At 39.4% G+C, this 7,967-nt stretch overlaps 1 long non-coding RNA gene across 1 annotated transcript; it reads right to left on the bottom strand.

Moving 5' to 3' along the window:
- Window positions 1-1,608: 1,608 nt before the first annotated feature.
- LOC115774625 (uncharacterized) lies at window positions 1,609-2,954 on the bottom strand. Its single transcript, XR_004019205.1, has 3 exons — window positions 2,731-2,954; window positions 2,136-2,199; window positions 1,609-1,872 (listed from the first exon to the last, which is right to left on the bottom strand). It is a non-coding gene; the product is annotated as an uncharacterized LOC115774625 (long non-coding RNA).
- Between the last annotated feature and the right edge of the window lie 5,013 nt (window positions 2,955-7,967).

Genomic DNA, 7,967 nt, shown 5'->3' with positions numbered 1-7,967 from the left:
CAAAAAAGGGAGAAACCTCAACAAACTCCAATTTTCGTGGGCGTTTCCCCCCACAGTTTTGCGAGCAGACAAATTTTGTGGCACAATATGAGGTTTATTTGTCTTATCTGACCACTTGTATGGAAAGGCCAATATTGCTTTATTTAGATTATCAATAGTAAAAAACTTTTTTGAAATTAATGCTGACAAGCAGTAAGCCAACTCCACTGGCACAACACCCTCTAATGCATCATGAGCTACATCAGGAGGAAAACCGGTCAGAACGTGGAAATGTGTGAGGTGTTTGGTAAAAATGCACTCTCTTTTAACTCCGAAACAATGATTATTTGTTTCCAGAGCTATTTTTATATGTTCATTGTGCAGTTCTTTAGTCCGCAGATTAAAAGCACCACAAGCAACTGTGTCAGATTCAACATCACATCTCTTAGCTGTACAAAATCGACAAAAGAACTCACCTGAAAAACTTTCAACAAAGCCTGCGATAGTGTGCGCACCTAAGTTATCAGAAACAATACACTGAACTGTACCTTTAAAAGATGTGCCCAACAAAGGGACAAACACACCATAAGTCTCCAAGGTTTTAAGATCTTGCAGGAGTGGCTGTAACACTTGCTCAAAACCATAGACTTTTGCGTCAACACTTTTGAAAAGGACAGCAAGATAAATGGAGGACAAAGCTGAATGAGATCCTGGTGGCAGGTTACCCAAAACCCAACACCACAGAGTTTTTGCTTTTTTCTAGAAGTGCCTAAAGGGTTGCAAATCTCAAATTCATCCACATACAGGCGAATAGAAATCCTGATTTCATCTGCATTCAATAACCCGTTTTCAATTAAATATTTGCCATCCTCTGGAGATTTAAATTCATAGGAGGAGTCAACAATAAACTCATGCTTCCCTCTATGATTTGAAATAACCTTATCTAGAATAGCTTGGCAATTTAAAATTTGTTGTAATAATTTTAATATTGGAACATACTGAAAGGTTGCTTTTTTATTATCAAGAAGGTAAGTGACTGGTTCAACAACACAAAATTTTTCTCTGTAGTATTTTAACCTTCTATGCACAGTGCTAAGAGATCCCCCTTTTTCAATGGCTCTGCAAACTGGATTGGATGCACAAAGAGCTGATATAATATCCTTAACTAAATCATCTGTAAATTGGACCTTATGACGCTCAAGTATATCTCTTACAACACCAGTGGGAACTGAGGCAGAGTTGAGTAAATAATTAAGTTCCTGTAAAAACTCATCAACTGCAATACCTGGCACTTGTACCAAAAACTCCAGCTGTAATAAAGCTGTGGCTAGTTGCTGCTCAGTGTGGTCTTTAGGTAGCCTTTTTCCCCTCTTGTGTGTCAAACGTGTCCACTTCCACACACTGAGCACCTTCTACACATTGATCCTCCTCCTGGAAATCAGATATTTCTGGAAATGAAGGTGTAGCTAAACGAGTGCTTTTTACAACACCTGGAATAAAATCCTCAAGTGTGTGTGGGGTGTGATGGCGACTTTTGTGAGACTTAAAAGTACCATAAATGCATGTTTGGAAACTACAACCATTAAACATACATTTTACATTTTCGTGTTTTTTTAAATGTGTGTTGATGTGACTAAAATATTCTATTTCGTTTGCCAAATTCTTACAATCACAAAGTTGACAGGTAAAAGTTGAGTGATTTTTTTGTGTTACATTTCTGTGTAGTCTACTTTGGTGGCAAATTAATGCATTCCATGTTTTAAATGTGCATGGACAAGAAAAGTATGTACATGGAAATCTAGCAGTGCGCCCAAAGTGAGGATGTTTAACTTTGTAGTGTCTTAGAAGTTCAGACCTACTTGATACTTCTACCCGGCACCCCTTACACTGCCACTGTGGAGAGAGAGAAAAACAATGAAAAATCATTAAAGGCTTGTTGTTGTTACAAATTAACATTGTTCTCAAAAAGAGGCTAAACTAAAGTTTAATCTAAGGTGGTGTTTACCTTTCTTCTTTAATAAACAGAACAAAACTAGTTAAAATGTGCGTTAATGATAGCTAATTGAGTCACAAACCAGTATAAATCCATTTGTTTTCCTATTCATTAAAGAAAATTATTGTGTTTGACTTTTTTAAAACCAGCTACTCATACGTACCATACACTACAGAGCCTTTGAAACAGGCAAGCTTGCCATTCATTGCATTATTCTAGCAGAGCACCTGGAACAAAAAAATATTTGCACTTATTTATTCTATAGGAAATTAAAAGAGGGCGCAATCTACCATGTGTTAATCGTTCATCTTCATGCGACAAGAGCACACCGTGATGGGCCAGAGCGAGCACGTGTGGGTGCAACCTCCACGGTGGGAAAAAAGTCCCAGTATGGCATATTTAAAGTGCTGGTATAGTAATGGTGATTACCAACCAACTTAAAGCACTGCTTAAATTCAGATACAACTGATTTACACACACACAAGGTGGGTCAAAGCAGGGCGGAATGATAAAAGTGAATTAGGCATTCTTGAAATTAATTGTGAGGCGCCATGTAACGCTAATATAGAGTCTAGCCATAGCCTAGCTTACATGCTAACGCTAACGAATAAACGTGTGGTGGGGTGCACCACACCACACGTTTATTCGTTAGCGTGTGGTGTGGTGGGGTGCACCTTTCGCTGTAAACACAGCATCGACTTTAATAGTCTACATACTATAAACTATAAAATTAAAACAATGAAAAAAACAAGACTCACCTTGCCTCCTTAAAGTTCCAGGCAGCACTGATAAAATCGGGCCTTCTTCTTCTGCAGTATAATTGCTTTTCCCGGGCAAAGGATTGGGAGGGGTAATTTAGTATCAAAAAAGTAGGAGGAGCTTTTCCATACATTGCAACTATTTCATGTAATGTGGTCATGATTGAAACATGTCCATCTAACAACAAGACTATTTACAAGGATGTTTCATGATTGAATCATGTTTAGGGAAACAGCACAATAAAAACATAATACTTTAACATAAATTTGTTTTACAAAATGAACAACCCCCTTTTCCCATTTTTTCAGTGTTGTAGGATGAGAGCGGTTTCCGTAGCTGCCTTGTGTGCGCTTCTCAGGTCTACTTTGATGTTGGTGTTTTTTTTCCTGACTAAGAAGTGTTCCGTACATCATCCACAACATCATCCACAACAAGACACTCGCTGCTATCTGTGCTATCATAGTAAAAAAAAAAAAAAAAAACACCACATGGGACTCTCTGAGGAGCAGCGCGGTGTGCGCACGCACGCACATATGCGCACCCATTTGCCCGACGGCGTTCCGAGCTTAAACTCGGAGAGAGGAAAAAAATGATTTCATATCAATCCACAAGACTTTTGAAAAAATAACAATATCTATAATTTCAGTTAGTTTTAGTTAGTTTTGTAAACTCACAATTCAGTTTTAGTTAGTTGTCGTTTCTTCCTTTTAATTTTAGTTTTTATTTATTTCAGTTAACGACAATGCTTTTTCAATTTCAGTTTTCGTTATTTCGTTCGTTTTCGTTAACTATAATAACCCTGGTGGTGATGAAGTGTTTTGAAAGACTCATCAAGACATTCATCACCTCCTCACTGCCCACCACCCTCGACCCACTACAGTTTGCATACCGGCCAGACAGATCCACAGATGACGCCATATCCTTCCTCCTCCACAAGACCCTTTCACACATAGACACTGGTAAGGGGAACTATGTGAGAGTGCTGTTTGTAGATTACAGCTCAGCATTCAACACCATAGTTCCCTCCAGGCTGGTCTCTAAGCTGATAGACCTGGGCCTGGGCCCATCCCTGTGCAGGTGGGTTCACAGCTTCCTGACCAGCAGACCACAGGTGGTACGAGTGGGTCACCTCACCTCATCCTCCCTCACCCTCAACACTGGATCCCCCCAAGGCTGTGTGCTCAGCCCTCTGCTGTACTCACTGTACACCCATGACTGCGAGGCCACGTCAGAGTCCAACGTCATCATCAAGTTTGCTGACGACACTGCTGTTGTGGGACTAATCTCTCACAATGAGGAGACAGCCTACAGGAGAGAGGTCTCCCGCCTGGAGAACTGGTGCCAGGAGAACCACCTCCTGCTCAACGTCAGCAAAACGAAGGAACTGATCGTGGACTTCAGCAGGAAGCAGCAGAGGGACTACCATCCACTTGTCATCAGTGGTGCTGAGGTGGAAAGAGTGGACACTTTCAAATACCTGGGAGTGACCATCTCACAGGACCTGTCCTGGACTCATCACATAAACATCACTGTGAAGAAGGCCAGACAGCGTCTCTACCTCCTCAGGCGGCTGAGAGACTTCAAGCTCCCACTCAAGGTGCTCAGGAACTTTTACACCTGCACCACCGAGAGCATCATGCGTGGGAGCATCACCACCTGGATGGGAAACTGCACCAAGCAGGACTTCATGGCCCTAAAAAGGGTGGTTCGTTCAGCTGAACGGACCATCAGAACCACCCTCCCCAACCTGCAGGACATTTACACCAAGCAGTGCAGGCTGAGGGCCATGAAGATCCTAAAACAGCCCAGCCACCCCGGACACTCTGTCTTCTCCCTGCTCCCATCAGGCCGGCGTTACCGCTGCCTGAGGACTAAGACTGAAAGGTTGAAGAAGAGTTTTTACCCACAAGCCATCCGTCTGCTCAACTCTGAGCCCTAACTGGACCATTATTGCACAATGTAAATATTATAATTTATAAAAGTGTGTATAGTGTATAGTATATAGAGTATAGTGTATAGTGTGAATTACTTTTTTTAAATTTTTTTTTATTTTTATTCTTCTTATTTATATGTGTGTGTATATATGGTTGCAGGTACAAAATACATTTCACTGTGCATTGTACTGTGTATAACTGTGCATGTGACAAATAAACACTATCTTATCTTACACACACACACACACACACACACACACACACACACACACACACACACACACACACACACACACACACACACACACACACACACACACACACAGGAAAACCCACATATGAAAGAAAGCACTGTGAGTCTGAACACTCATGATTCTCTGTAACTTTACAGAACAAAAATGTCTTTGTGGTTTTTGTTCCCATTGGTCACTCTGGGTGTGCCGACCACAGTGAAATGTGAATGTTATCTTGAGAAATCTAAATAATGTAACAAAATATAAATGTACACATCACTGAAAACATCAGATAATTCAGCAAAACAATGTCACAAATATGAGTATCAGTTTTAAGAGAGAATCTAAAGTGTGTTGTTTTCCACATGTGCTTAATGATGAAGGTGCAGTCAACTGTGACAATACTGGAGACCCTTCTGCTTCTGTCAGACTCCACTGACCAACAACGTCAACATGAACTCAGCACAGAAATGAATCCACCGCTGCTCACAACGTTTAACTTTTGGTCTCATCTCATGATTAGAAGCTAAAACCTTTTTCTTATTTAGCTTCATCTAAGAAGCAAATGCACTTCAAATAATCATTAACCCCTTTTTATTTATGATAAATGACATGTTGCCAAAATTACATGCTCTACAGGTTTTATGATTTAGTTCTGACAGAATGATTCACAAGTTTTTTTTGTTAGTTTTATTCTTTGTTTTCCTTAAAGCTGCAGCTGCTGCTGTTTGCTGTACAATCAAAGGTGACACTCTGAGATCAGAGTGACAGGTTCTTAGTCTTTATACTTTATTTTTATCTCTGTTCTCTCTGGTGTTGAGCCGGGCAGAGGAGGTGAATTTTAACACTGACATTTACAGATAATAACCGATGTGATGCTCCATATGATAACTTTGATGTTATCTGTAACTATGTGTCTTTGTTTTGCTGTATGATAAAAAGACTGCATAAAAAATAAATAAAAGTATTTGTGATCAGTTATATTGCATGTTTGCAGCTCTCTGACACTCTCTCACTCACACACACCTGAACCACAGACCACAGTAAAAATTAGCATCTGTTCTCTCCAGTTTGACTTCCTGTTCTTTCATCTTCAATAATAAACCTTTACTCTACTTTGAACAGCTGTTTGAACTAAACTCTTAAGAGTTTATTGTACAGATTCATCTGCTTCAATTGTACCAACTTTATGATTAAAAATTAAATTGAGACACCATTTTCAACACACAGCAGATCCTTTGGTCTTGTTTTATCTTTTCATATCAGTCTGAATTTAAAGCACCTGCTGTGTGTTGAAAATGGTGTGAAACCTAAAGGCATTTAAGTCACACCTTCATCAGTGTGTTAAACATTTATCTGTTTGAAGTTCATCTCGTCATCATGAAACCTGCAGAGCTCTGCTGCTGTACCCACATTCTCACCAAAACACTTCCCCTTCACTTCTCAGAAAAATGACTTCAGAGGTGCAAACAGGAACCAGCAGGTCTCAGACCACTAACACATCTTATCTGTGTCCTTATCGAGCTGCTAACAGTGGTCACTGCTGCAGAGCGCAAAGGAGTGATGTCATAGTGAGGAAGTGAGCAGGAAGCTGATGCTGTACTCATCTCTGAGACTGTGTCATTTATGAATGTGAGAGAGAGAGAGAAGCACGATGGCTGCATTCAGGTGGATTCAAATGTCTTCATTACTGATCCTCATGGTTCAGTTTAAAGGTAAGTGAAGAGGAGACCTGCACAGGTGAGCTGACAGTGCATCACTGCGTCACTCAGCAGTCACTCTCTGAGAACAATGATAAAACCATCTTGAACTGCTCTGTGCTGTTGTTAACTTTCCTTCAAGTCTTCACTTTAGTGTCTTTAATGTTGTTGTGTATCTTTAGGTGAAGATGTGAAAACAACAAAATTAACAACTAAACCAACATTAAAAGTAACAAACATACGGGCAACAGCAGAGGAAGTAATGACATCAGAAGGGACGCCGCCAACAGCACCAAATAATCCATCAAAAGGTAGAAAGTGAATCTTTGTCTCTCTAAAGTCTGAATGTCAGACTGACACCTGAATGTGTGTGTGGAGAAATGTAGCATCATATTTCACATTTTAATCGTCTTTGCAGATCAGTTGTGGTTTATTAAAGTCTGAAGTGTAAAGACCGACTCTTAGATTCAGTCTCATTCAGTAACTTTATTTCATTAACGCAACATTTAAAGGTTTGAAATATTCAGTTTTTCAGTATTACAAACCTTTAAAATTATTAATGTACATTTTTCAACTTAGCAGTGATGGTTACAAAACCCACAATTTAGATTTATATGTGCAGCTTCATATTTTAGTAAACTGAAACTCCACAATAATTATGATAACAGGGATGAAGCTCATTTTTCTATTGTTGAATTTCTCTTTACTCCAGTGTATGTACATGAGAACAATGATAAAACCATCTTGAACTGCTCTGTGTTGACACATGAACACTGTAGACACACAGCTGAGTGGTTTCATGAAGATAAAGAGATCATGAGACATCATCAGAAATTAGATTTGTTAGACTCAAAAATCTCACCACTTTCTGCTCTGCTGTCAAGTTTGTTATGCTATAATCACATCCATGTACAATAGTGGTGGACAGATCAATCCAAATATCGATAATATCAATACCAACATTAGTATTGACATTGATCAATACCAGTGTGAAGAGGTCAATACTTTAGCTTCAGTTTCTCCTCTATATGCTGTACTGCAGTTTCATCAAAGATGCGAGCTAACTGTCTGCCGCTCCTGTCACAGCACAGAGCAGGCACATTTTGTTTCTCCCCTCCCCGCAGTGTTTTGACGTTATACCATGATGTGACACGTAACATATTTACTTGGGAAAAAGGGAATTTGCTTTAAATGTTTTATAACGTTGTGGAGTAAGAATTTTGTACAGATTGTTTATTTAAGACAAAAATCCAGAAAATTAGTGAATTAAGAGATAATTTTTATTACATTTTTGTGTTATACTTTCTGAACACCCTACCTGGAAAAAAGTTTTAATTTGTTCTTGAGTGATGATTTTCTACACTGTATT

Source organism: Archocentrus centrarchus, chromosome 24, assembly GCF_007364275.1.
Source record: "Archocentrus centrarchus isolate MPI-CPG fArcCen1 chromosome 24, fArcCen1, whole genome shotgun sequence".
NCBI lineage: Eukaryota > Metazoa > Chordata > Actinopteri > Cichliformes > Cichlidae > Archocentrus > Archocentrus centrarchus.
This window is presented reverse-complemented; position numbering and strand designations above follow the sequence as displayed.